General features: G+C 42.9%; 1 protein-coding gene and 1 pseudogene across 3 annotated transcripts in view; both read left to right on the forward strand.

The window, feature by feature from the left end:
• The window catches only part of SGMS2 (sphingomyelin synthase 2), an 87,117-nt gene that overhangs the window by 10,613 nt on the left and 48,838 nt on the right, over window positions 1-27,666 (forward strand). The window lies entirely within an intron of this gene.
• On the forward strand, window positions 556-2,083 carry LOC125093259 (40S ribosomal protein S15a-like; annotated as a pseudogene).

Consider the following 27,666-nt stretch of genomic DNA (forward strand, 5'->3'; position numbering starts at 1 on the left):
AAGTTTTTGTCTCTGTTCTACAATGCTCTGGGCAGAGGTTTTCTGGGCTCTCCCTTCTCTAGCATAGGAACCTCTTGAGCCTCGGCTCTGTGCATGCAGTGCTCCTATCTGACCCTTGACTCATTCGCTTGCATTTTATCCCCATCAAGTAATTCTTGGTGAATGGTTTGCTTTTCCCTGCCAGTGTCTCCATAGCAGAATGAGGTTGTCTAGGTTATGTAAGAGGCCTAGGAACCTTCGCTCATACCAGCAGGTATCTGTCCGATCCCCTAGCCATTACTGATAAGTTAATAGACTGATATTTTCTGTTGCATCTTTCATTAGCATGAATCAGCTCCCTATTGTCTCTCTCCTGGGTGAACTGATGAAAGAGTTTCTGGCAAAGCCCAGACCTGGGACCAGTGTGCTGCCCTGCCCTCCCACCCTTACCCTAGGAGATAACCATCCACTAAGAACCCAGGGTTGTCCAGTAGAAGTATATATGAGCCACACATGATGGTCACATACATAATTTGAGTTTTCCGACAGCCACATTTTTTGTTACAAAAAGTTAAAAAAGGTGAACTTAATTTTAAGAACATATTTTAACTCCATATATCAAAATGTTCTATTTCATATTATCAGTTATGATCAATCTAAAAGTTCTTGACATGCTTATACATTTTTTTCCTTAATCTGCACTCATAGCACCTCTCTCCATGGATTGGCCACATCCCGAGGGCTTAGTAACCACATGTGGCTAGCAGCTACCCTACCAGGCAGTGCCGCTCTGACCAGCTTTACCCTTAAGCAGGGATACCCTCCTTGAATCTGGAGAGAATTCTTGAATAGTTGCCATCCAGTGATTCTGGTGTGTTGTGTAAAAATTGAGTGATGTCACTCTTCCCGCCATCTTTCCTTGCCACCATAGTGGTGTGCAGGAATGTCATGGCAGATGCTGTCAGGAGCAGTAACAATGCTGGAAAGGAGGCAGACTCCAGCTTCTTAGTAGGCCGGGCTCCAAAGTCATCGCCCGGTTTCTCGCCGCGATGACGAAGCCTGGTTGCATTGGCGAATTTGAAATCATTGATGATCACAGAGCAGGGAAAATTTCTGTGAACCTCACAGGCAGGTTGAACAAGCGTGGAGTGATCAGCCCGAGATCTGATGTACAACTGAAAGATTTAGAAAAATGGCAGGATAACCTGCTCCCATCCTGCCACTTTGGTTTCATTGTCCTGACAGCCTCTGCTGGCATCATGGATCCTGAAGGAGCAAGACAAAAACACAGAGGAGGGAAAATCCTGGGATTCTTTTCTAGAATACATATGTGCGAATAAAATGCCTCAGTGGCAAAAAAACAAAAAACAAAAACTAAAACTAAATGATGTCATGGAGTCACCTTGGTGAGCCCCAGAGAAAGCTGGTTCCCGTGCCTTTTGCTAGAAGACTGAGCAGGCTCAGCATTATGGTGGAACATGCCTCTACAGTTACTGGTGACGTAATGTGTGAATTTCAATGTCAGGAGGTGTGTCTGGGCCTAGAAAAGAATTATTTCAATAATTAGGCTCATGCAAACAGAAGAGATGACAGCTTACAGCTGTGATCCATGGGATGTGTGTGGGCGTCTGGCCTGGCCTCAGCCCCTCAGGGTTCAGCGCACTTAACTCCTCTTGTCTCTCACCTTGCTGTCTGACCTGTTTATCTGCCACCTGTCCTGTTATATTCGTCCTGTCCTCGCCCTGTTTATATCCATAATGCTGCTCTCTAGTTTATGCCCTTACTCCATTGCTTATCGTAGCAATCTGAGAAGCAAGACTCCTGTAAAAACAGGATGATGGAAATCATTACTTGATATCAAATATCCGTGTGCCAGGAACTTTAAGGTTAGAATATAAGAAGGCACAGGCATGGTGGGTGTGAAAGGGAGTGGAGGGAAGGGAGGAAGGAAGGGAAGAGCGCAGTCCTGTGTGGGAAAATGACTAAAAGCAGAGGGTCTCATAGCAAAAAACTCCCCAGCTACTGGGCAAGCCGTTGTTGTCACGAAATTCTCAAGATGGGTTGCTTTGGGTTTCACAGATGTATTGACTTTATTCAAATGCCTCTTGGATACAGACAGTTGAGACATGGTCCCAGGCCCTCCTCAGTTCCTTCTGAAATTGATTAGTACATTCGACACAATGTTTTGAGCACTTGCTATGTGCTAAACTTTATTCTTTTTTTTTTTTTAAGATTTTATTTATTTATTTGACAGAGAGAGAGAGAGGGAACACAAGTGGGGCGGGGGAGTAGGAGAGGGAGAAGTAGGTTTCCTGCTGAGCAGGGATCCCGAAGCAGGACTCCATCCCAGGACCCCGAGATCATGACCTGAGCCAAAGGCAGACGCTTAACCGACTGAGCCACCGAGACGCCCCTAGACTTTATTCTTGATTCTAGGGATTCAGTGAACAGGAGTTGAGGTTTCTACTCTCATGGAGATTGTTGGAGTTAATGTGTTGAGGGAAGAAAAGATGCTACACAGAGAGGTTGAGCAATGTAAACAAGTAAGACCAGTACATAAACAAGGTAAAGTTCAGTGTTGGATCCATGCTTCAAAGGCAGCTCTGTCACCCGGTGTAGAGTGACTGGGAAAGCCTGTGCCACCACAGTCAGGAGAGGCTTGTTGGAAGCATTGGGACTTGCACTGAAGTGTAAAAGATGAGAGGGAAGGGCATGTGCAGCAGGTGGAGGACGAGAGTGCTTGGTCACACCAGGAGTGGGAGTGAGAAGTGGCCAGGCCCCTCCAGATCAGGCGGGGTGGGTCTTGCAGACTTGGTACGGAGCATGAACCTCCTTGCAAATGCAGTGAGAAGGTGTCAAGAAGTGGTCTAAGAAGGAGCCGGCATGATCTGATTTCGATTTGTGACATACTGTGGCTGCTGGGCAAAGAAGGAAGTAGAAGGGGCCAAGAGTAGAAGCAAGATCAGTTGTGAAGCTACTGCCTGAGAAGGTATGCGGCCAGCAGTAAGAGGGCAGTGTTGAAGAGGGAGAGCCCTGGATGGATTGGAGAGGGATGGAGATAGGATTGACAAGATTGATTGATCAGAGAGAGAGAGAGAGAGTGACAGCAAGCAGGTATAGTGGCAGGCAGAGGGAAAAGCAGGCTCCCCGCTGAGGAGGGAGCCCAGTGTGGGACTCAATCTCAGGACCCTGGGATCATGACCTGAGCCGAAGGCAGACACTTCACCGAATAAGACACCCAGGCATCCCAGGGTTGACAAGACTTATGGTTAGGCTTTGATGAGTGACACGAGAGAGTAGGAGTAGTCAAGCGGAACTGCCAGATGGGTGGTAGGTAGGTAAGAGGGTTGTGGGGAATAGAGTTCTGTTCTGGCCACTGGTAAGTTTGAGTTGCCTGTTAGTCCTTTCTCATGGAGACCGATGTCAACCAGCAGTGACCTGTGTTCAGGGGTGAGGTTGGGTTCTGAGATGTTTGGGGAATCTGCCGTCACCTAGGGAGACTTCACAGGTAGAGAAGAGAGAGAGATAAGGCTTCAAGCAATGACAGTTGGGAGATCAAGTAGGAGACCGTGGAGGAACCATTGAGGCAGGAGGAAGACCAGAAGGGGAGGATGTTCCAGATGCCGACAGAACCGGGTGTCTAGAGCAGGATGGAGTAATTGGTGCTGTTGTAAGTTCTTGACAAGTTGAGTAAGAAGAAAACACAGTATTCGCTGGGTTTGCTTATATGGAGGATTCCTGTAGGTAATGGTCTTGTGTTTTAGAGACGTGATTTAAGGCACAAATAAATTGACCTCCGCTGTCTCCTGCAGCAAACTTTCCTCACCCTCTCCCTTCTCAACATCACCCTTGCCGGCTAGATGTTCTCTCTTTGTTCCAGAGTACTGAGGCCTTTCTTTGTCCCTGGATACCATAGCGTAACATGATTTTCTGTTGAAATTAGATTCTTTCAGAATGAGCTCCTTAACAGCAGAACTTATAGGTCGGTTTTGTTTTGTTTTGTTTGGTGGGTTTTTTGTTTTGTTTTGTTTTTTGTTTTGGTATTTCCTAGCATGATGCAGACGCTCAGTACATGTTTCCTGAATCAACGTGTTGAAGATCTTTGAATACTGTGGTTTTGCTTGTGTTATTTACCCCTGTGTTGTGGCAGGCACAGGCCAACAAAGAGCACAGGTTTTCAGATTCTCCTCTGCCTTCTACGGCCATGGTCTTGCTGGGCCGAGGTTAGCTTTTGCCCAGGACTGCCCCTCCTCCCCCCATGCCCCTGGCCAGTGGCTGCTTTGGAAGCCTTGCTTAGCTCTGGTTCCCTGTGGTCCTCTCTTCTTCGCCCTTTCAATCATACCTTGCACCTTCTCGGGAGCCACATTCGAGCACCTGTGGAGATCATGTCCCTGTTTCAGGAACTACATCTCTTCCCCACTTTTAGACTCTCTGGGAGAAGTCATCTGCAGTTACTGCATACAATTTACCTACCACTTTTACCCCATTGCATACTTCGTGTCTTAAAGGCCTCGAAGCAACTGATCATAGCAGCTTCAAGAGGGGTCTTCTTAGCAATTTTTTTTTTCTTTTCTTCTTCTTTTTTTGTTTTGTTTTGTTTGGGGGACTTTTTGTTTTTTGTTTTTGTTTTTGTTTTTGTTTTGTGTGTGTGTGTGTATGTTTCTTTGTGTGGTTATTTTCCCACCAGGGCTGTGTGGAAAATTTTCTTCTTCTACACTGTTTCTATCACTTTGTTTTCTACTTCATTATCCTCCTGTTTCAACACCGCAATTATACTAGTTGCTGTGGAGATATTAAGTGCATTGCTAATAATGGAGGATTATTCCTTTAGGTGGAAGAATAGAAGCAAGAGGAGACTATAAATCTTGTTTTTGTGCAAATGTTTCCTAGTAACAAAAATAACTAAGTGGTAATAGAGACTGTGGTGCAGAAATGTCTATATGGGGTTGGCTTATGTTTTTAAAAAGGATTGGCTTTCTTAATTAAAGAAAATATTAATTTAAGCTTCTGGTCCTCTTAGAGATTAATTCCCTAGTTTAATACTTTACTATTCATTCTTTAGTTTATATTCTTTGTCCAGGAGGGTGTTGTCCCAGATAGACCAAATTTTTTGTAGACTTCATCTTTTAAAATTTTTCTTTCTTTTTTTTTTTTTTTTAAAGCTTTTATTTATTTACTTGACAGACAGAGGTCACAAGTAGGCAGAGAGGCAGGCAGAGAGAGAGGGGGAAGCAGGTTCCCTGCAGAGCAGAGAGCCCGATGCGGGGCTCGATCCCAGGATCCTGGGATTATGACCCGAGGCGAAGGCAGAGGCTTTAACACACTGAACCACTCAGGCGCCCCTAAAATTTATTTCTTAAAACCTTTTTTAAAAAATCCTTTTTAAAAAACTTTACTAAAGGATACACATCTTAATATTGTTCATCTCATTTCTATTTCATGAAATCTTACAGTTTTCAATGGACTTTTTTTCTTAAGATTTATTTATTTTTTTTTAATTTTTTTTTAAAGATTTTATTTATTTATTTGACAGAGAGAAATCACAAGTAGGCAGAAAGGCAAGCAGAGAGAGAGGAGGAAGCAGGCTCCACGCCGAGCGGAAAGCCCGATGTGGGGCTTGAACCCAGGACCTGGGATCATGACCTGAGCCGAAGGCAGCGGCTTAACCCACTGAGCCACCCAGGCGCCCCAAGATTTATTTATTTTAGAGAGAGAGAGCACGTGTGAGCATGGGAAGGGGCAGAAGGAGAGGGAGAGAGAAACTTCTAGCAGACTCCTCGCTGAGCTGAGCTCGGAGTCTGATGCAGGGCTTCATCTGATGGCCCTGAGATCACGATCTGAGCAGAAACCAAGAGGTGGATGCTTAGCCAGCTGCGCCATCCAGGGGCCCCTCCATGGACTTATTATAATGAAGCTGAGCATGTGCCCTGGTTTGCCTAGGACAGCCCCAGTGTGTAAACTGTCGTCCTGGTGTAATTACTAGTGAGTCTGTCTTATACTCTCAGAACTGGCCTGCTTAGGATGTTGAATTATATGGTCACCCTAATTAAAGACCACATTTATTTGTTTTATTTTTTTGGTAATTTTTAAAGATTTATTTACTTGGGGGGAGGGGCAGAGGGAGAGGAAGAGTGAGAGAATCTCAAACAGGCTCCTCGCTGAGCATGGAGCCTAACTTGGAGCTCCATCCCTGGCCCTGAGATCATACCCTGAGCAGAAACCAAGAGCCAGATGCTGAACCGGCTAAGCCAGGTGCCCCTAAAGACCACATTTAATAGGAAACTAAGGGAATGAAGTATTTTATATATTCTTGTTTTAATCCAGATAACATATACATACATATATTTAGATAGATAGAGATGGGTATACATGTGTGGATTGTATACACACACACATACATATATGTGTATATATTTTTTCTTTCACTTCCTCCAGCTGATGGTTTAGAACTTGCCAAATGTCTTGATGCTATAGAAAGACACATATATACTTATACACACATGTATAAACATATATGTACACACACACATATATGAATTTCTTATCTTCATAATTCCCTTATATTTTCACTCAAATTCATTTTACTATAATAATGCTTGACCTGGCTCCTCCTATATGGACAGGATCAATTTTCAAGGATTAATGTCCAAATATTGACTGTTCTGTTTTGAAATGACTTCTCATATCTCATTTGATTTCCCTCTGTCTAATACAAATGCTCACCTCTTGTTAACATTAGATTTTTACCCCCTGCCTGTGTTAGAATTGGGTGTATATCCTAGACTATCCCATTGTATCGTCTGTTAGCAGCTCAGTTATTGATCTACCCAAAGGTAGGACAACAGCCATTAGAATAAAAAAAGAAAGGTCTTTTAAAATCTTGGATACCTTGAAGAGTAAAAAGTACCATTTTGATATTCAAACTTACCTTTAAAAATATACACATTCCTTCCCTGACCCATCCCAGTTAGTGTCAAGTTTATTATTGTAAAAACTCTGAAAGCCATATTAAAATTTTTATAATTGATCCAAGATCCTTGAGGAAATTTCTGGGAGTTTATGTTCTGGGGCCAAGGGGATCTTGAAGTGGCTTGAAAAGTAAGTAAGAGTTAGTGAATTGCCAGTATTGAAGGGCAAGCTCTTGGGATAATCTCTGGAGAAGGGTGCTGACGTCTCTTCAGTATGTCAGGGGAATGTAAGTCCGTGGAAGGGAGGGGGTTTGGTAAGAAGCAGAGAGCACCATTTTGTGCCAGGCTGGCTGTGCTGTTATAGACAGACAGACCTGCTCCCTCCCCTCTTGGAGCCTACCACCTACTGTGGGAGCCAACCGATTAAAACCAGGAAACAAGTTTATAATCACCAACTGTGAAATAGTGCTGCGAGAGAATAAGAGGGGAGACTTTTTTTAGGTCAGGAAAACAGCCCTTGGGGAAGGAACGTTAAAGTTGAGAAGGCTGAGAAGATGCTGGCCCTTTGTGTGGTGTTGACAGAACAGTGATGGTGTTGCTCTGTCAAGGTGGGACTCAGGTTAAATTATTCTGGATCATTTAGTCAATTAGTAGCAAATAAGGTGCCCTCTGGGTTCCTCTGTCAGTGTTTCTCAACCTTTTTTTTTCATTATTGCCTTTTTTAGATAGTTTTTCCTAACTATTCCCTTCCTCCATGTGAAATTTTAATGCCCTTTGGAGGATCACAAACCATTTCTTCCACCCTTAGAGCACCACTTTTCGCCAGAGAATGCAAACTCTATCAGTTATTGTCTGCAGGGTGCATTTTAGGGTAGTCAGAAATGGGCTTTTATTGAGTTAACATAATATCCTTGATCTCCAACTGGATTTGAAGTTTCTTGAGGCAGAGACCATCTCCAATAGGACAGTAGTAATAATGTGTCACTGACTGTGACACTTTTTTTTTTTTTAAACATCCATGAGGTTGGGAAGGGTGAAATAAAAGCATCTGAAGTAGAGTAGAAAAAACGTAAATGGCCTAGTTCATCTAATTTCCTATTTAGATGAAGAAACAAAGACTACTCGGAAGGCTGGGGTTAATCAGTCTCTCGAATCCACTTTGGCGCCATTTCCAGGACACTCTTGGTAAGGAGCAGATTTAGGAAGGTGGTGATGGTCAGGAGCAGTCCAGGTTTTATTGTTTGGTTTGAAAATTTGCATGTGCGCATGTGTGCACAAAGTTGCAATCCCACCTAGGGAGATTAAATTGGCAGATTCTTCCAATACTTTTCTAAAACAAGGATGAAAAGGAAAATCTGATTAGCAATCACTTCTGTGTTTCTGAGGCCACACATCTTTCTAAAAGGCAGCTCTACAGGAACGTAGGAGAAAAGTGAACTAAAGATAGAGGATACTAGTAAGCTTTTTAAGAGAAGGAATTAAGATGTCACTGTTCTTTACCACTCAGATTCTTTCATCATTAGGGTTGGGATCATAAATGTCTAAAGGACATGGGTTTATCAAGGATAGTTCATGTAATATATAAGGTGGGGAGAAATGCAGAGAATATATCTGAAATTAGGTGATGGAACCTCTAGTCTGGCTCTTTCTCTGTATCAGTCTCTGTGTGTTCACGTATGGGAGAGAGAAATTTCGTTCAAGCTTGTTCTAATTATCTGGCCCATAGTTACGGAAACTGGAAAAAGGTGTAGCTGTCTTCATGACCTGTCTTGTAATTTCCTCTTGTGTCTTAGTGAATTTTGGATGTAGGCTCAGTGGATGACACAGACTTCTAAATTTTGCAGCCATTACTTCCTTTTACTGTATCGTCATCCACATCAGTCACATTTTAATTTTTTTAATTTTAATTTTAATTTTTAAAATTTTTAATTTTAATTTTAATTTTTTTTCAAGGTCTGTATTTAGTGGTGTAATCCAAGTCTACTCCCCCCCAGCCCAACCCTTTCTAATCGTGCTTTTTAGTTGTTTTGTTTACCTTCTTTTTTTTTTTTTTTTAAGATTTTACTTATTTATTTGTCAGAGAGAGGGAGAGAGAGCGAGCACAGGCAGACAGAATGGCAGGCAGAGGCAGAGGGAGAAGCAGGCTCCCTGCAGAGCAAGGAGCCCGATGTGGGACTCGATCCCAGGACACTGGGATCATGACCTGAGCCGAAGGCAGCTGCCCAACCAACTGAGCCACCCAGGCGTCCCTTTTGTTTACCTTCTTTACAAGTCCAGCACCTTTAGTAGGTGAGCAAGGAGTAGAAAAATTATGAAACTACAGCCAGATGGATGTAATTTATAAATTCTTTCCAAAGGGTAAAGTGGAGAAGACAGAAAGTAGAATATGGTATCAGTCCCTAAACCTCATTTCTCTTCTTTTTGCCCCATTTACACAAGCAGGGGAGCCCTGGCCTTACCCAGCCATCATTAAGAAAATGAAACTGAATTTGTTTATTTGTTTGTTTTTAAAGATTTTACTTATTTATTTGTCAGACAAAGATCACAAGTAGGCAGAGAGGCAGGCGGGGTGGGGGAAGCAGGATCTTTGCTGAGCAGGGAGCTCGATGTGGGGCTCAATCCCAGGACCCTGAGATCATGACCTGAACCAAAGCCAGAGGCTTAACCCACTGAGCCACCCAGGTGCCCTGAATTTGTTGTTTTAAATGATATACTTGCACCACGCTTCTAAAATGCGATTTATGAAACAATCAGGGTTGGATACATACTTTTTTTTTAAATATTTTATTTATTTATTTGAGAGAGAGAGAGAGAAAGTGGGAGAGAGAGAGCATGAGAGGGAGAAGGTCAGAGGGAGAAGCAGACTCCCCATGGAGCTGGAAGCCCGATATGGGACTTGATCCCGGGACTCCAGGATCATGACCTGAGTGGAAGCCGGTTGCCTAACCAACTGAGCCCCCCAGGTGCCTGATACACACTTTTTTATACAAGTAATTAACTACCTAGTTTTGAATTCTAAGGATCCTTTGATTCCTTCCAACATGAAAAAAAAAATGTTGATAAAATGCCTTTTTGAGTCATTTGTCCTCAAAAACATTTTTATTCATTAAAATAAGATTTGATTATCTTCTACAGAGGATTTGGCTTGAGTCTTTAAACCTAGCCAGAACTTAACAAATATAGCTGTCTGATAAGCCACCTTTATTATTATTTGTTTATAAACCATACGTGTTACTAGTAGTTCTAAATGTTTTGTGTGGAAATGGAAGTAGTGGAAGTAATGTGGTATCAGCTATGAATTGCCACACACACGGTTGTCAATGACAAGTGGAATATGCTGAGGGTGTGCCAGCCACAGGACATTGGAAATGGAAGTATGAGGCCCGGACTCCCCAGAGTCAGCCTCCAAACAGAGGCTGCTTTCACAGGAAGAGGTTCCAAGGTCCCACACCTTTTGGGTTAGGACTAAAGAGTAAAATCGTCGTGCTGTAGGGTTCTACTTTACAAAAGGCATTCAGGATAACCAGGTTCCATGTGCAGTTGTGAACTGAAGTTGTAATTCACAGAAGTCTTAAGAAGGCCTGATTGAAATGGACATGTTTAAGATCACAGTAGGAGGCAGAATGGCAGAAAAATATCTCTTGGACCTGGCCACTATTTCCATCTTATCGACAGATATGCCTCATGTCAGCAGCATCTTACCTGATGGAAGGTTCTTGGTAGAAGGTTGCTTGAGGCAGACACAGCTTGGGAACTCTTCCATTCAAGAGCTCCATTAACGTGAGTGTTTGGCTACAAAGATGTTCTTAAGGGATGTCTTAGATGTCCTCCTGGAAGCGAAACAAGTCTTCTCTTAGCTGTGGTTTCATCTGGGTACAGTTTTGCAAATGGCACATTATGGATCTGTGCTAAGTGCCTCCTCCCGTGTGCGTAGGCTGCACTGAATGAGGCCTTTAATTTCAGCATGAGCTGGGCCCTGCCATTTGGTATCCAGAGCACAGCCTTCATGTTGGTTGGGATAAATATGTATGTGGCATATGAAAACCTGTGGGGGCAGTGATGGAGTTACAGATCTAAACATGTTCTACCACAAAGTGGAGTGCTGCCCTGACCACAGAGGTTGCTCTGTCCACATTAAGTAGTGTTTAGAACACTCTCTACATTTAGAAGGCTTAAGTGCTTTTGAATTATAGGGCAAATTTAGATCAGCGGGTTGTGTTTGAGCAAATCGTCTTTGTTCTCGAAGGACATAACCAGAGCTGTTTTTGCCATTAATGTAGGAATATTGCTGTACAGCTTGAATCATAATATTTGGAGTATTTTTTAAACACTTTTAAAACATTATCACTGTCGGGCGCCTGGGTGGCTCAGTGGGTTAAGCCGCTGCCTTCGGCTCAGGTCATGATCTCAGGGTCCTGGGATCGAGGCCCGCATCGGGCTCTCTGCTCGGCAGGGAGCCTGCTTCCCTCTCTCTCTTTCTCTGCCTGCCTCTCCATCTGCTTGTGATCTCTCTCTGTCAAAAAAAAAAAAAAAAAAAAAAAAAAAAAAAAAAAAAAAAAAAATAAAACATTATCACTGTCTTAAATATGAATGAGTTTATAGGTAAATCTAAGAAGTACTTTTTTTTAAATTAATAGGCTTTATTTTTTGGAGCAGTTTTAGGTTTCCAGAAAAAGTAAGCAGAGACTGTGGAGTTTTCCCTATCATTAATGTCTTACTTCAGTGTCATATACTTGTTATCATTGATGAGCCAGTATTGATACATTATTATTAACGAAAATCCATAGTTTACATTAGAGTTCACTCTTTGTGTTATGGGTTTTGAAAAATGTGTAATGACATGTATCCACCATCCCAGTATCATATGAAATAGTTACACTGCCCTAAAAATTCCCAGTGCTTCACCTTCTCATTCCCCTGCCCTAACTCCTGGCATTCACTGATGGAAGGTTCTTGGTAGAAGGTTCTTGACGTATTTATTTCAGAGAGGGGAAAAGTACATATGCTGGGGGAGAGGTAGAGGGAAGAGGGAGAAGGAATCCCAAGCCCACTCAACACTAAACACAGAGCCCAACATGGGGCCCAATTTCACAACCCTGAGATCATGACCTGAGTGGAAATTTAAGAGTCAGACGCTCAGGGGAGCCTGGGTGGCTCAGTGGGTTAAGCCGCTGCCTTCGGCTCAGGTCATGATCTCAGAGTCCTGGGATCTAGCCCCCGCATTGGGCTTTCTGCTCAGCAGGGAGCCTGCTTCCTCTTCTCTGCCTGCCTCTCTGCCTGCTTGTGATCTCTCTGTCAAATAAATAAATAAAATTAAAAAAAAAAAAAAAGAGTCAGACGCTCAACCAACTGAGCCACTCAGGTGCCCCACTGTTGATTGATTTTTATTGTTGGGTTCAACTATGTCCTCCCTGATTTCCTACCTGCTGCACCTATTAAAGTGACTTTTTAAAAGATCACAGTTAGCAATATCAGAATCCAGATGAAAGCCAGTTCTCCTAATTGTAATGAAATATCCTTTGCCCGTGATGGTTCCCCTAGGAAGCCCCTTTGCTTCTTGTTTTCATTGTATTTCCTATTGCTGACAGAGAGTAGCTCACCCACTAATATACTATTACTATAACTGTAATATACTATTACAGTTGAACCAAACTACCATGAAAAGTGCCTTTGACATGACATACTCATTTTGTTTAGAGATGTGATGGCAGGGGTCCTGGGTGGCTCAGTGGGTTGAGGCGGAGGTCATGATCTCAGGGTCCTTGGATTGAGCCCCGTATCAGGCTATCTGCTCAGCAAGGAGCCTGCTTCCCCCTCTGTCTGTATATGTTGCTCTGCCTACTTGTGATCTCTCTCTCTGTGTCAAATAAATAAATAAAATCTTTAAAAAGAGAGAGATTTGGGACGCCTAGGTGGCTCAGTTGGTTAAGCAGCTGCCTTCGGCTCAGGTCATGATCCCAGCGTCCTGGGATCGAGTCCCACATCGGGCTACTTGCTCGCCAGGGAGCCTGCTTCTCCCTCTGCCTGCCATTCTGTCTGCTTGTGCTCGCTCTCTCTCCCTCTCTCTCTCTGACAGATAAATAAATAAAATCTTAAAAAAAAAAAGAGAGATTTGATGGAAAACTGGGATTATATATATATATATACACAGACACATGTATATGTGTGTATATATATATGCATATATATGTATATAATAATATACATATATGTATGTATAATATACATATTATATATATGTATATAATAATATACATATATGTATGTATAATATACATATTATATATATACATATATGTGTGTGTATATATATATATATATATATATATATATATATATATATCTGTATCTGCAAGGATAAGTCAAGAATTACTCTTTACTTTCCCCTGTAGCAAGCTTTTAGACGCTTTAGGGAGATGGGGCAGATGACTCTGGGGTTCTTTTTCCACGTGCTGACCCTCCTCCTCCTCTTGAAGGTGGCATCTGAGGTGTCCAGACCCACACATAGTACTTGGAAAGCAAGAGAGAGAGGCATGGTCACTAATGATGACATTCATGTTTCCTCCACCAGTTTTCACTTTCTCTGCCTGAGGTGTAATCTCTGACCGTGCATGACTTAGAAGCTCAAGATAGAATCATGTGGCTGATTCCTTTGTTCAGTCAGCGTCCCCATCACGTTCTGTGGGGTCTCATTAGTGCCTGGCTGGTGCCTCAGCTTCCACCGTCAGGACTTGGAGCTTGCATCTTAATGCTCAGCTCTGGCCCCTGCCCCCAAAATGTGTTCATCATCCCAGGTCTCTGGGTGCTTTGCTTCATCTTCCTTTATATTGCTCAAGTTACAAAAAGTTTTTTTAGTCAGCCCCTCGTTTCACTTCTTTCTTTCTTCTTCCTCTTTTCCAGTTATCCTGGTACTCAATTGTTCTTCTGTTTGGACACCAAATAACTCTTTGGAGTCATGAGAGTGTGCTTTCTTGACTCTCCTTTTGTTTTCTGAACATCATCCTTCCTCTCATACTTAAAAGAAGATCTTGGGGCCTCTGGGTGGCTCAGCCAGTTAAGTGTCCAACTCTTGCTTTCAACTCAGGTCATGATTTCAGGATCCTGGGATGGAGGCCTGCCTCAGGCTCTGGGCTCAGCATGGAGTCTGCTTGAGATTTTTTCTCTCTCCTGTTCTCTTCAGTCTTACAGGCATGCTCTCAGATCTCTCTCTCTCTCTCGCTCCCAAAATAAATAAAAGACCTTAAAAGATGTTGCTTTGTGAAATAAGGATTATGTAAGTATGCCAGTCTGTAATTTGCCATGGCATTGTTTGGAAGGAATGTTGGAAACCTGTTGGATGAGACTGATCATGGGTAATGATGCACAAGGTAAGCCAGTGAAACTCTTTTTTTTTTAAAGATTTTAGTTATTTGTCAGTGAGAAAAGAGAGAGAGCACAAGCAGGGGGAGCGGCAGGAAGAGGGAGAAGCAGGTGAGCCCCATGTGGGATTTGATCCCAGGACCCTGGGACCATGGACCTGAGCCGAAGGCAGACACTTAACCATCAGAGCCACCCAGGTGTCCCCTGGGTAAACTCTTCATAAACGAGTTGAAGGAAGTATAAGTTATTCACTTTTAAAACCCAGTTTCTCACAAGAGAAGCAAACTGCTAAGGAGGGAGTGACCCACCTCACAGAAATCTTAAGAGCAAGGACAACAAGAGAGTGGGACAGAAAAATAAAAACTGGAGGAAAGGGTCCCGGATCCAAGAGACTGGAATGGCTGGGAATCTGAAGGAGATTCCTGAGCAAGAGACGGAGGGTTCGCACAGTTTAGCGCTGGATTAAGTGATGCAGGTGTAGCGTGTGTTGCTCATTCTCTGAAGCTCCTCAGGTACGTTCAGGGTACTGTAGGATCCTGCTGGTCTGCATTCTAATACGTGTATCCTGAGGAGCTATTCTGCCTCCAACAAATGTACCCTCTCCCTGACCAGAGGTGAACGTTCCAGTGGCCTCTTCCTAATATAAACCCCCTCCCAAATTTGTTTCCATCTTAGTTCATGTTTATTGTGTCTCATTTCAATTTTACTTCTAGCCTCATTTTTATTTTAAAAGACACGACTTTATTTGAGCCAGAGTAATCATGGTACATATGTACATTTTGCTTTCATTCTATGAGCTGTATAATTATGCCCTATTTAACCAGAGAGGCTGACCTCTTTGCTACTTGGTGGGGCATTACCACAAATGGCATCTTGCTGAAAAGAAAACTTTTAAGTTTCTAGGACAGAGCATTTTTATTTGCTTACCACACACAGTGACCAAAATGAAAAGTAGGGTTTATTATTTTTATCCTTAGTACATAATGATATTAAACAGACTTTGTGCTTACGATAAATTTTTTTTTAGAGACTGTTAATATGGTAACTGATACTTGGAAATGTGTGTTGGGATTTTTGCCTCATCTTTTCTAACTTTTTAACTGTAACAACAACTCATGTTTATTTTAGAAACATTTAAACCTGGATAAGAAGGAAAGTTTAAGTCACATATAAATCTGTCACCTGTTCCTCCTTTGCATTGTCTTTCCAGCATTGTGTTTACACAGGCAACTTTACAGGATAAATGGGGTTATACACAGTACTATTTTGTACTCTTGAATATATCATGAACCTCTTGTCATGCCCCACTAAACATGGTAAGGAAGAGTTTCAGTCTCCTGTCGTGTTCATCCATCACCGTGTATTTAAGCAGTCCCCTGTTGTTGGACACCTAGTTATTTCCAGCTTTTTACTGTTGTCAACAATGTTAGAGGCTCAGAGCTGAATCTTTGTTCACATTCCTAGGTTGTTTGTAAAGCGTAAGAAAGGTTTTGCTGTAGTCCTGGAGACGCTTCATGATTTGGTTTGTTTTTTAGCCACTTTGATCTATGGGAGCATGACGTCTCACTTTGACATGGATTTCTTTGCTCACCAGCAAGATTAAACACTTTTTCACTTTCGGTATGAAAGTACAAAAGGGTTCTTTTTTGTTGTTCTTGCAGAAGATCGGAAGGCATTACTTAAATTTAAATAATCAAGTTTCACTGTTGTACCTTTTTGTCATTTCTTAATGACATTAGTGACATAATCTCTAACTTGTTTAGGAGTTTGGATAGAACAGTAATACCTTTGCTTCATGAAGGAAAGGACTAGATTTCTGGAAGACCTAATAGAAAAAACTATAGAAACCGGAGGTTGTAAGACATAGGGCTTTTTAATCTGTTGCTCAACCTTTCCCTCTAGCCAAAAAAAAAAAAAAAAATTGACTCCTATTTCTGGGATATTTTGAACGCAGTGTGTATGAGGCAGAGGGAAGTACAGAGTGACCTTTCATTCAAGATATTTTAAGTTTAAGAGTCTATAATTAGAAAACACTACTTGAGTTCTCATAATTTTACTCTTAAGGTACCCATCTAAATTGGTGGGTCATTCCTCCCCCTCCTTGTCTCCTTCCCTCTCTCATTCGTATCTGCTGTATGTACATCCGAGGACTCTGCTTCTGAAAATACTTACGGCATCACATTTGTTGGTTGTATAATATTACAGTGCTTTCCCTCTGCCCGCCCTTTAGAGGATTATTCAGTGACTTCCTTATCTGACTTGCAGGGAGCTTACACGGGACTCTTTGGGAACACAGCTGACTGTCTTACACAGAGGGAGTTAGGCTGGGAACAGATACCCATTGACTCGTGTGCCGAGGAGACAGCAGAAAACCTGACAGACAGGGTCCCTTCCCTCATGAAGTTTCCAGAGAAGAGACAAGTAAATCTTTACTAACAATTGACTTTATAATCATACTGTTATGATGGAGAAAGAGGATAATGTGGCCTTGGTGAAGGGGGCCCTAATGTAGCCTGGGAACGAAGGAAGCCTTCTCTAAGGAAATGATGCCTGTTGTGCATGCCTTGGAAGAGTTGATACACACTGTCCCTGGCTCTCCCTTGCCTGTGACCTGCACGCGAGTTCATCTATTTCTGCTTTCTTTGGTGGCTTAACAATACCACACAGGTATTTTTTTTTTAAGATTTTATTTGTTTATTTGACAGAGAGAGATCAAAGTAGGCAGAGAGGCAGGCAGAGAGAGGGGGGGAAGCGGGCTCCCTGCTGAGCAGAGAGCCCGATGTGGGGCTCGATCCCAGGACCCTGAGATCGTGACCTGAGCCAAAGGCAGAGGCTTAACCCACTGAGCCACCCAGGCGCCCCAATACCTCACAAGTATTAATAAGAAAATAATACCACTAGAGTTGAGTAAGAATTTGAAGATTAACACTAAAGAAAAACTCTTAACTAATGAGCCTTAAGAACAACATACTTAGCCTGCTGGAATGAAAAAGGTTGACAGATCACCAGGACACGTATTCTTCGCAGGACATGGGGAATAACTGTGTTCAGTGGTCCCACATCTTCTGTGTAGAGGACGGAAATAGCTGGAGAGCCAAAGTTCTTTTCTAGCTAAGGTTTGCTCTCTAGTAAAATAAAAATTCATCTTTTCTCCATCTTATATCTTACATTCCAGCTTGCAATAAAAGGCATCTTAACCATGGTGGCTTTTGCCATTTGGAAACTGTCTGCGTTTTACTGCCAGGTAGAGCTTGAGATGACTATGACAAAAGGAATATTCTTTTAAATTGTTAAATCCCCCGAGACAATTATGGCTGTTCTTTGCCAGACAACGACTCTCAAGACAACGACTCAAGACTTTAAGTCCTTTAGACTTAAAAACAGATGCTTCGGGGCGCCTGGGTGGCTCAGTGGATTAAAGCCTCTGCCTTTAGCTCAGGTCATGATCCCAGGGTCCTGGGATTGAGCCCCACATTGGGTTCTCTGCTCAGCAGGGAGCCTGCTTCCTCCTCTCTCTCTGCCTGCCTCTCTGCCTCCTTGTGATCTCTCTGTCAAATAAATAAATAAATCTTAAAAAAAAAAAATTTAAAAAAAAAAACAGATGCTTCTGGGGAAAGTTGCTTTCAACGCATCCAGTTACTTGGGTTTTTAAATGTGGCTGATTTTTGTCCATCTCCTGATATTGGAGAAATTGTTTTACAAATCTGGAGCTGTCTGCTCCTCAGCTCTTATCAGAAGCATGGCTGAAGGAAATGCAGGGGCAGGAGGGATTTCTGGTGCAGTTGTGTCTCTGAAATGAGCCGGACCGCATAGCTGCTTATTTGTACCATGTCGCCTTGGCTTCCGACCAAAGCAACTCGAGAGAGTTATGCTTCGGAATGTATTGAGGGACCCCCAGAAAAACCATCAGATGACGTCATGCGATGGCCTACCCGGTCTGCGCTGTTGCCCATGGCCCACCTCCTGTGTGCAGACCCGCTGCGGCAGAATGCTTGAGCTCAGGGTCAAGAAAAGCTTTTTCCCCTGGGGAAGAAAATCTAGATTCCCCACTCCTCTTTCTCCCAAATTACGGGTATAAGATACATACACATTCTCTCTCTGAGTTTAGGAAACACGGATTCGTCTCCTGCTTTACTGTGGACAAAGGATATGAGGTAACTACAGCCAGCGCAGGGCCCATCTTTGTCACAATGTAAGAGTTAGTACATTCGATTACCCCTTGTCTTTCTCTATTTTAGTTACTTAACAAGGGTGCACAATATACCAGGTGCTGTTTCTGACCTCCTTGTAAATATTAACCTCTTCAGACCTCTTAAGGCCCCCCCCCGGAGTTTGTACTATTGTTATTCCCAATTATAGATGAGGAAACTGAGGCACAGAGAGGTTAAGGAGCATGCCTGGAGTCATATGGGTTCTGAGTGTGGAGTTGGATTTTAGAGCCCTGTTCCTTAAGCACCCCACCTCCCAGCTGTGCTGCCTTAGCAGTGATTTGCTCCCCCGAGCAGGGAGGGACTATCTTCAGTCACAGCTGGGACCTCACCCTCTTCCAATGTAGCCTGTGACCAAGAACCCCTGGTGTGTATTCACCTGGCTCTCATTCTCCGTTACTCTTCTTAGAGTAGTGTTTTATTTTATACATTCTACCATTTACTTTATTTCTTTATGAAGTTACGCATGGTACATATATTTCAAATTAAAATAAATCATGGGCTTCTGTGACTTTTTTTTAAATGGGTCCATTCTTACTATGACTCAACATTAGGATGTGTACATAGAGTTTTGGGCGTAGGAAGCATGGATTTGCATTCTACCATCCGCCCTCCTCTTACCCATTCTTCTTTTTGACAAGGGGACACACGTTCTGAGTTTGACTAGACAAAAGGCACCACGTTAGTGATGTAATTGAAAAAATCTATAAGCTGAATATATTATTACTGTCATTAATATCAACTTATAAACAGTTAAAGTCTTTTAAAAAATCCATTAAAAGATTGCAGCAGCTGTCTGTATTTCAAAGAGAATCTTCCAGCATTGTCTCAGAAAGCCACAGGGTGACGCCTCCTAGCAGCCGGGGCTTTCCAGACACTGAACTCTGTGCCCTGTGTGGGCAGTCAGTCCACCTGGCCTGCAGAGCCCTCAGCGCCCAGCCTCTGTCCTCCCCAGCATGTCAGTACTCCTCTGATGACAGTCCTCAACAGTGCCTGCCTTGCCATTCTTCAAACCTGCCTGGCTCCATCCTGCCTCTGGGCGTTTGAACCAGCTGCTCCTTTGGCTGGAGCGCTCTTCTTCCCTGGCTGCCCCACCCCCAGATCCCCCACTGTTATTGTCATAAGTAGCATCCCCTCAGCATCCCTGACCGCTTGCCCTAAATGAGCCCCATCAGCCTTGCTCTGACTCTGATTGCCCTCTCTCGGTGGCATCTCTCGTGGTCTTCTTGTTTATCTGCTTGCTTGTTTCCACATTGGAAAGTGAGCATGGTGAGGGACGGGAATCTGCCCACCTTCACTGCTCTCCCTCTAAACAGGGTCTGGCACATATTAAGTAAATGTCAGTGGAATGAATGGCCAGGTTGCTTTTCTCCGCCTCAGATTCCTGGTAGAGTCCGTGTTTTCCTGGTGACGCTTCCGGGAGGACAGGATTAGCTCTTCATTTCACCTCCGTCCCCAGAAAACCCCAGAAAAAAATAACAGAGCATCTTTCTTACTGAGCCTCTCACTATTTCCATCTTTTAGAGCCATCGGCCTCAGCCTCATGCCACTCTTCCACCGAAAGGGTCTGCCCTGAGACAGGGGGTGTTGATTGGTACGAGAACCAAGGTGGGGGTTCAGCGTGCTCCCATCTGCACCCAGCAGGTTTGATGCTTCCCTCCCGCTGCTAGGTCATGAGTGTGATTTGCATCAGCTCAAGGCTGGTTACCTAGCAGTTGTCCTGCAACTTCTCCGCTATCTTCCCTTTCCAGTTAAGACATTCCAGTCAGGCTTTAGCTGAGAATTTCCTCGGGAGAGAGAGTCTTAGACTTCACGCTGGTCCAGGTGAGTGGATGCTCCCTCATTCATTTGATTGTTGCCTTAAATGACAGAGAACTAAAGGAACACCAAAACCTCTTAACCATGCTGCATTACTACCCAAAGATAGCCCTCAGGAACTGCCTCACCCATGCCTTCAGAAAAGTCTATGGCTCTAAAAATCTCCAAAGAAACATCTGTCAGCTGCACACCTATTTGGCCCCATACTGAAATTGTTACTAGCAACGTTATTTGGTTTTTAGAGTTATTTAAACCAAGGTTTAAAAGATATGGTAATTAGGGGCACCTGGGTGGCTCAGTGGGTTAAGCCTCTGCCTTTGGCTCAGGTCATGATCCCGGGGTCCTGGGATCGAGCCCCGCATCGGGCTCTCTGCTCAGCAGGGAGCCTGCTTCCCCCTCTCTCTCTGCCTGCCTCTCTGCCTACTTGTGATCTCTGTCTGTCAAATAAATAAATAAATAAATCTAAAAAAATTAAAAATAAAAAAAAAAGATGTGGTAATTAACACCCATTCTGTGCCCACTGAGGAGAAAGTTTTCTCTTTTTGGATGGACATTGTGCGATTCATTTCACTATCTAGACTAATCTGAATCTCATATGAAGGATAAGTTTATTTTTTTTTTAAGATTTTATTTATTTGAGAAAGTCCCAAGCAGGGGGAGCAGCAGACAGGGAGAGAGAAGCAGACTCCCTGATGAGCAGGGAGCCCAATATGGGGCTTGATCCCAGGACCCTGGGATCATGACCTGAACCGAAGACAGACACTTAATGACTAAGCCACCCAGGTGCCCTGAAGGATAATTTTATTCTTAAATAAAAAGAGCAGTTACATTATTTTAAAAGATTTATTCTTTTTTTTTTTTTTTTTTTTTTTTTTTTTTTTTTTAGAGAGAGAGATTGAGAGCATGAGTTGGGGAGGGAAGAAAAGGGAGAAAGAAACTTAAGCAGATTCCATGCTGAGTTTGGAGACCCATGTGGAGCTCAATTTCATGATCCCAAGATCACGACCCGAGCTGAAACCAAGAATCGGAGATTTGAATTTTTATTTTTAAATATTTATTTATTTGACAGCCAGATCACAAGTAGGCAGAGAGGCAGGCAGAGAGAGAGGAGGAAGCAGGCTCCCTGCTGAGCAGAGAGCCCGGTGCTGGCTTGATCCCAGAACCCTGGGATCATGACCTGAGCCGAAAGCAGAGGCTTTAACCCACTGAGTCACCCAGGCACCCCTTAAAATTTTTTTTAAGATTTTATTTATTTTTTTGACAGACAGAGATCACAAGTAGGCAGAGAGGCAGGCAGAGAGAGAGGAGGAAGCAGGCTCCCCGCCGAGCAGGGAGCCCAATGCAGGACTCGATCCCATAACCCTGAGATCATGACCTGAGCCGAAGGCAGAAGCTTAATCCACTGAGCCACCCAGGTGCCCCAAGAATCTGAGGTTTAACTGACCTCACCACCCAGGCATCCCAGCAGTTACATTTTCAATGCAAAATATTTTTTCTTCTATACAGCTTCTGGGCACCTTATGACTGGGGCTTATTTGACTCTTCTAAAACACATTCTTTTTTTTATCATTACCAAATTAGTATGGTGTTTGCCTAATAAGACTTAAGCCCTAAGATGGACTCCAGGGTCTTGTAATTCCAAGTTAATTAAAAATAAATTTTTATGAATATTTAAGAGTCATTGTTCAGCACAGCATTCTGTAGACTTATTTGTTTGTCTTCTGTAAAATTCAAAATAATTCTAGGAATGTTGCTCAGATTTAGAATGCCTATATAGAGCCAATACTAGGAATGACAGCTATTTCTGAATATTTGACCCCAATGATATCTCCCTCTTTGTCTGGTAGTGTCTGTTCCATTGAAGCTGGATGAAGAAAGGAACTCATTTATTCAACAAATACTTACTGAGCAATTTCTGTGTGCCAGGCGCTCTGTTCAGGGTTGCGAATAAGGCAGTGAACAAAACAAAATCCCTGCTTTCAGAAATGGAGCTTTTAAGAAGCTCCCACATTTCCTCAGCAGAAAAATGGGCAAAGGAAGGCACAGAGGACTTTATTTACTGGCAGGTGTCCTGGGGAAACCCCCTTCCAGCTGACAGGCAGACTCTCCAAAAAGGAAGTGGAAACCCGATCTGGAAAGTGAGATAAAGCGATCTTATGCTCTCATTTAAGTGCTGCAGAAGCCTAGTAAAGAGATCCGCACCTGCCAGAAAGGTGCCAGGTTGATATAACCCGGACTTAGAAAACAAAGAAACAGCACTTGTCAAGTATGTCTTTTTCATGTATTTTTTTATTTTATTTTATTTTTTATTATTTTTTAAAGATTTTATTTATTTATTTGAGAGAGAGACAGTGAGAGAAAGCATGAGCGAGGAGAAGGTCAGAGGGAGAAGCAGACTCCCCATGGAGCCGGGAGCCCGACGCGGGACTCGATCCCGGAACTCCGGGATCATGACCTGAGCCGAAGGCAGTCATCCAACCAACTGAGCCACCCAGGGGTCCCTCATGTATTTTTTTAGTTTCACGGATAATGCCCAAATTCTGCCTCCACGACCCTCTCCCAGCCTCTGTTATCAGTATCTGATCTGAAGCATCCTTCCAGAGTTTCTCTGTACACAGGTGATACTCACATTTGCTCTTTTCCTAAGGGAAAAGATAGTAAACTGTACTTCTGTGCCATGTATGTTTTTCTCTGAATGTATGTAGGAGGGTTTAACAAATCAGTACTAAGAGAGCTTCCTCATTCTTTTTTTTTTTTCCCCTCAACAGTTACAGAGTAGTCCATTGTATGGATGTACCACAATTTAAATAGTGACCTATTGATGGACATTTGGGTTGTGGCCAGTCCTTTGCTCTTAAACAATGCTGCAGTAAATAACTTCGTACCTAGGTTATTCTGCATGGACACAATTTGATGTGTATCCATTTGCAGAGCAGAATTGTAGGTCATAAGGTGTATGTATAATTTTGATAAGATACCTTGTCAAAATGCTTCCCAGAGGGAGTTTTTCTTGGTCCCATCCCTGCTAAAAACTTGTGGGGGTAGCTGTTATCTGGGTCTGAATTTCATCACCAGTCTCACAGGCTAAATGTTTAGGAACATTATTTAAACCAAGGTTTAAATTTCACCTCCGTCCCCAGAAAACCCCAGAGAAAAATAACAGAGCATCTTTCTTACTGAGCCTCTCACTATTTCCATCTTTTAGAGCCATCGGCCTCAGCCTCATGCCACTCTTCCACCGAAAGGGTCTGCCCTGAGACAGGGGGTGTTGATTGGTACGAGAACCAAGGTGGGGGTTCAGCGTGCTCCCATCTGCACCCAGCAGGTTTGATGCTTCCCTCCCGCTGCTAGGTCATGAGTGTGATTTGGAACATTATTTGTTTAGGAACATTATTTGTTCAGAATTTTCAGTGGTGTTTTATAAAAGAAAATGCTTAGAAAAGTAAATAGGACTAGAAGTCAGTTTTGTTTTGTTTTTATTGTACAAAAGACCATCTTAAATCTTCTGTTATGTAATTGAAGACCATGGTTGTCCACACTAAAAATGCTACATTTTAAGTACTGGAAATATACAGAAGGGTGCTTCTCAGACTCATGCTGTACCTGGGTGACCTGCTAAAAGTAAGACCTTTCTCCTTAATTTGGTCCTATATTACTAACTGAAATAGGATAGTATGCAAATACGAGTTAACACAGCAGGCCTGAGACCAGTCTCTTTGAAAGGCCTGCTGGCAACCTTGGCCCTTTGCTGGCCTCTGGGAACTTCTTTCAGGGAGGGGTCCCACCATTCCCTCATTAGTGTGGCTCACTGTGCCTAAACTGTGCAAACGAGACAGTTTCTGTTGAACACCTGCTTGCATTCCAGGAGTCTGGAATTTGGGTACATGCCCAATAGCAGGTTTCTGTGTGACCAGCCCCAAAGAAACCCCAGACGCTGAGTCACTAATGGGCTTCCCGGGTAGACAGTATTTCACAGGAGCTGTCAAAACTCAGTGCTGGGTAATTAAGCACAACCTGTGTGATTCCCCTGGGATGGGACCCTTGGAAGTTTGCTCCTGATCACCTCTGGGCTTCATCCCATGGGGGACCTTTTCCCTTTGCTGATTTGTATCCTCTTGCTGTAACAAATCATAGCCATGAGTAGGAGTATAGGCAGGGTCCTGCGAGTCCTCCTTGTGAATCCTTGAACAGGGAGTGTCTTGGACCCTGACTCAGATCGGCTCTGCAAAGATTTTAATATCTTGTCTGTCTGCAGTATTAGTAGTAAGTGACACAGATATTTTTAGAATGCAATTAATTAACCTTTGGCATTGTGTCTTGACTTGTAGTCTGTGTTCTGCTGTAAAATGTCTAATTCTTCAGATTTCTGGACAGTGATTTAGCATTTACGTCTAACAAATAGAGGCAGCAAGAAGGCTGCTGGGTAATGGAGGGTTTCCGTTTAATGGTGAGTCCACAACTGGTTCTTTGGTCCTCTCAATGTCTGTATTTAGGCTTAAATCCTTTTTGTTTGAATTTTCTATAATCTGATTATTAGATAAATGGATTTATTCAAATTCCTTCAGACTCCTGGCCCATAGAAGTTTAGTTAGGCAGTCTGATTTCTGACTATGCTCTGATCCTGAAGCTTACCTGCAAATAGTCCTAGAAACTTCATTTAGGACAGCAGCTCTTTGTCCGAATAGGACATAAGGCCCCAAGATTGAAACAAAGCTTATTTTTAAATAATTGTATTATCTTAGCATCCCATTTTCCGTGTTAAAATATTCAAATGGAAAACTGGTAAGTGTTAAAGACAAAGATTTATTTGTGCAAGCTACTTTTCCTAAAGAAATTAGCTTCTAGAGAAGAGGGTTTCTATGGCTTAAAAATATTAAATGTAGTCTGAAGCAGTGGTTCTTAAGGCTTGCAGTTGGTTGGCTGGCATACTTGTGATGGTAATGACTGAGATTGAACGGGCATTATGGCCACTGCTGTTCTTCCTGGCTCACCTTTGGGCTTCATTTGCACAGCAGCCTTATAAGGTTACTACTGTTAAGTCCCCTTTGAGATGCAGAGGGTTTCGGGACATGCCCAGAGTTAAGTGTTGGGTAGAACAAGATAGAGGTAGAGTTTGAATGTGAGTCATCTGTCTACACAGGCTGAGCACTTAGCCGCTCTGCTCTCCTGGGACACATGGTAACATCTCACTGGTGCTACAGGAAAGAGGTCACATGAAGAACCTTGTACATTTACCTTTGGGTATAAGAGTGACCTGATCATTTTCTGCTGAGTGTAAGAAATGCTCATTCCCTTGGTCTCTAAGTGTCAGGAATCCTCGATGGGATCCTTGCAAAATACAAAACCTGGGCACATCACTCCCTGATGCCATTATCCTGGGGCAAAATCCAGATATCATAAAAAGCGTTATCAGGTTCTAGAAGAGCCTACCTCTCCCTTTCAGCCACGCTGACTTTCTTTCTGTTCCATACATACAGACCACATTTTCCTTTGTTGCTTAAGACCTCTGCACCTGCTGTTTCTCTGCCTTGAATAACCCCACCCTACCTTGCCTGACTTGCCATCACTTTTCAGATCTGGCTTCAGAAGCCCTTTCTCGAAGCCTCACTTGAATGAAGGGGTATGCCTTTGCAGTGTGTTCCTAGAATCCTGATTTTCACTCTCCAAACATTTCTCTCCCTATATTACAGTTGTTTTTTTCCCCAGCTAGACCACAGGCTCTGTGAGGCCAGGGGCAAATGTCTGTCTTGCTCCCCTGACCATAATGAATGTTCTTTTGGGACTGACACTTGCATGAAGCAGATCCTCAGCAACAAATTCATGAACTTAAATTCTAAGCTTCATTCCCAAGAATAACTGTTTTGGGAATCTGAGGAACAGAGGTGACCATCCCTAGTTGTCTGCACAAGCCCAAACATGTTACGGTGCTCTCAGCAGGCTCATTTATCAGCTGTGACCCCCAAATTGGGAGAATTGACTTTAGGTGTGGTTAAGGACTTAAAAATATTTTGGAGAGCAGTTCACCCCAATTTGCCTGCCAGTAGTAACTGTAAACCAGTCAGCCAGCACCTTTTTTCTTCAGTTGGCTGTGGAGTTTGTCTGGCAGACTTCAAGAAGTTTTTAGACAAGGGAAGATCCTCCCCCCCACACTAAAATATACCTTTCAAAAAAAAGGTTGGAGAAAATTAAACTGTATCATATGTTTAAGATGAAAATCTTTGCAAAGTATAGCTACGTACCCCTTTTACAGCTGTCAAGAACAAAGTAAAATTTATATCATGTATTAGACTTTCAATAGTACTTATATAGATAGTAGTCATCCTGGAACCCCTCTGTTAGAATGCATATTATTGGATACAGGGAAGAAAAAAGACAACTTCCTAAACTATATTTGTTCCTTCAGTCCGTGAGCATTAAATAAATTTAGGATTCAGGACTTTCCCACCAAGATTAGAGGTACCATTCACATACATTCTTGGGTCCTACTTTCTGTGTCTTGAGCAGGCATAGCTGAAAAGAAGGGCCAAAACACCCACTTCTCTGGTATGTGTGTACGCGTGTGCCTGTTTCAGAACCCACTTTTCCTCCATTGAATATTTAAAGAATGGACATCCCCAGGAAAAATGGTGGGTCCCTAAAGTATCAGGGGAGTAGTAATAACTGTTGGAGCATTTACATGTAGTGCAAGTCCACAGTGTTTTATTCTAGAGTGTTTTGGCTTCTGGAGTGACATACGTGATAACTTAAATTTGAAGACAGAAGCCAGTGAGGGGACCTCAGGCGCACTCTGACATCTCTCTATTCATGCTGGTATTTGAGTGAATCCCTTCTGTTCTGAAGCCACTTGTATTTGGGTAGCAGTTAGTTCAGGTAACAAGCCAGGTGTGTTATACATGTAAAAGATTTTCTGGCTGAGAGTGTGGCCCGCCAGATGAGTCAACCCTGCCTGCCTGAGAGAAATTCTTCAGTAAGAGGTCAAAATAAGTGACTCAGTACTGTTCAGGGATATGTTACATTCACAGAATTCATGAGCTGATTGTCAGCGGAATGGAAAGGAACTTCCATGACAGCATATACTTTCAATTCACTTTTTTTTATGTAAGAATCTGGTAGTTGCTTTTGTTAAAGTTTTTCTTCTCAGCAGGGAAAATAACGTGGCCCATATTTCAGCGATAAGGGATTTGCCCATGCTCTGCACAGAGTTCTGTATTTTGAATCCCCTGACTTGGAAAAATTGAAGGAGCTTCTACTAACAGGGACATGTGAAAGAAGGTTAAACATCAAATCAACAGTCCAGGGCTGGGAGGAGGAGGTCGTGATGAATAATTATCTGTCCTGTGTCTGAGTGTACCTGTGTCTGAGTCACCTTCCTGCCAAACACTAACAGGTTACTA

Source organism: Lutra lutra, chromosome 2 (assembly GCF_902655055.1).
Source record: "Lutra lutra chromosome 2, mLutLut1.2, whole genome shotgun sequence".
Classification (NCBI taxonomy): Eukaryota; Metazoa; Chordata; class Mammalia; order Carnivora; family Mustelidae; genus Lutra; species Lutra lutra.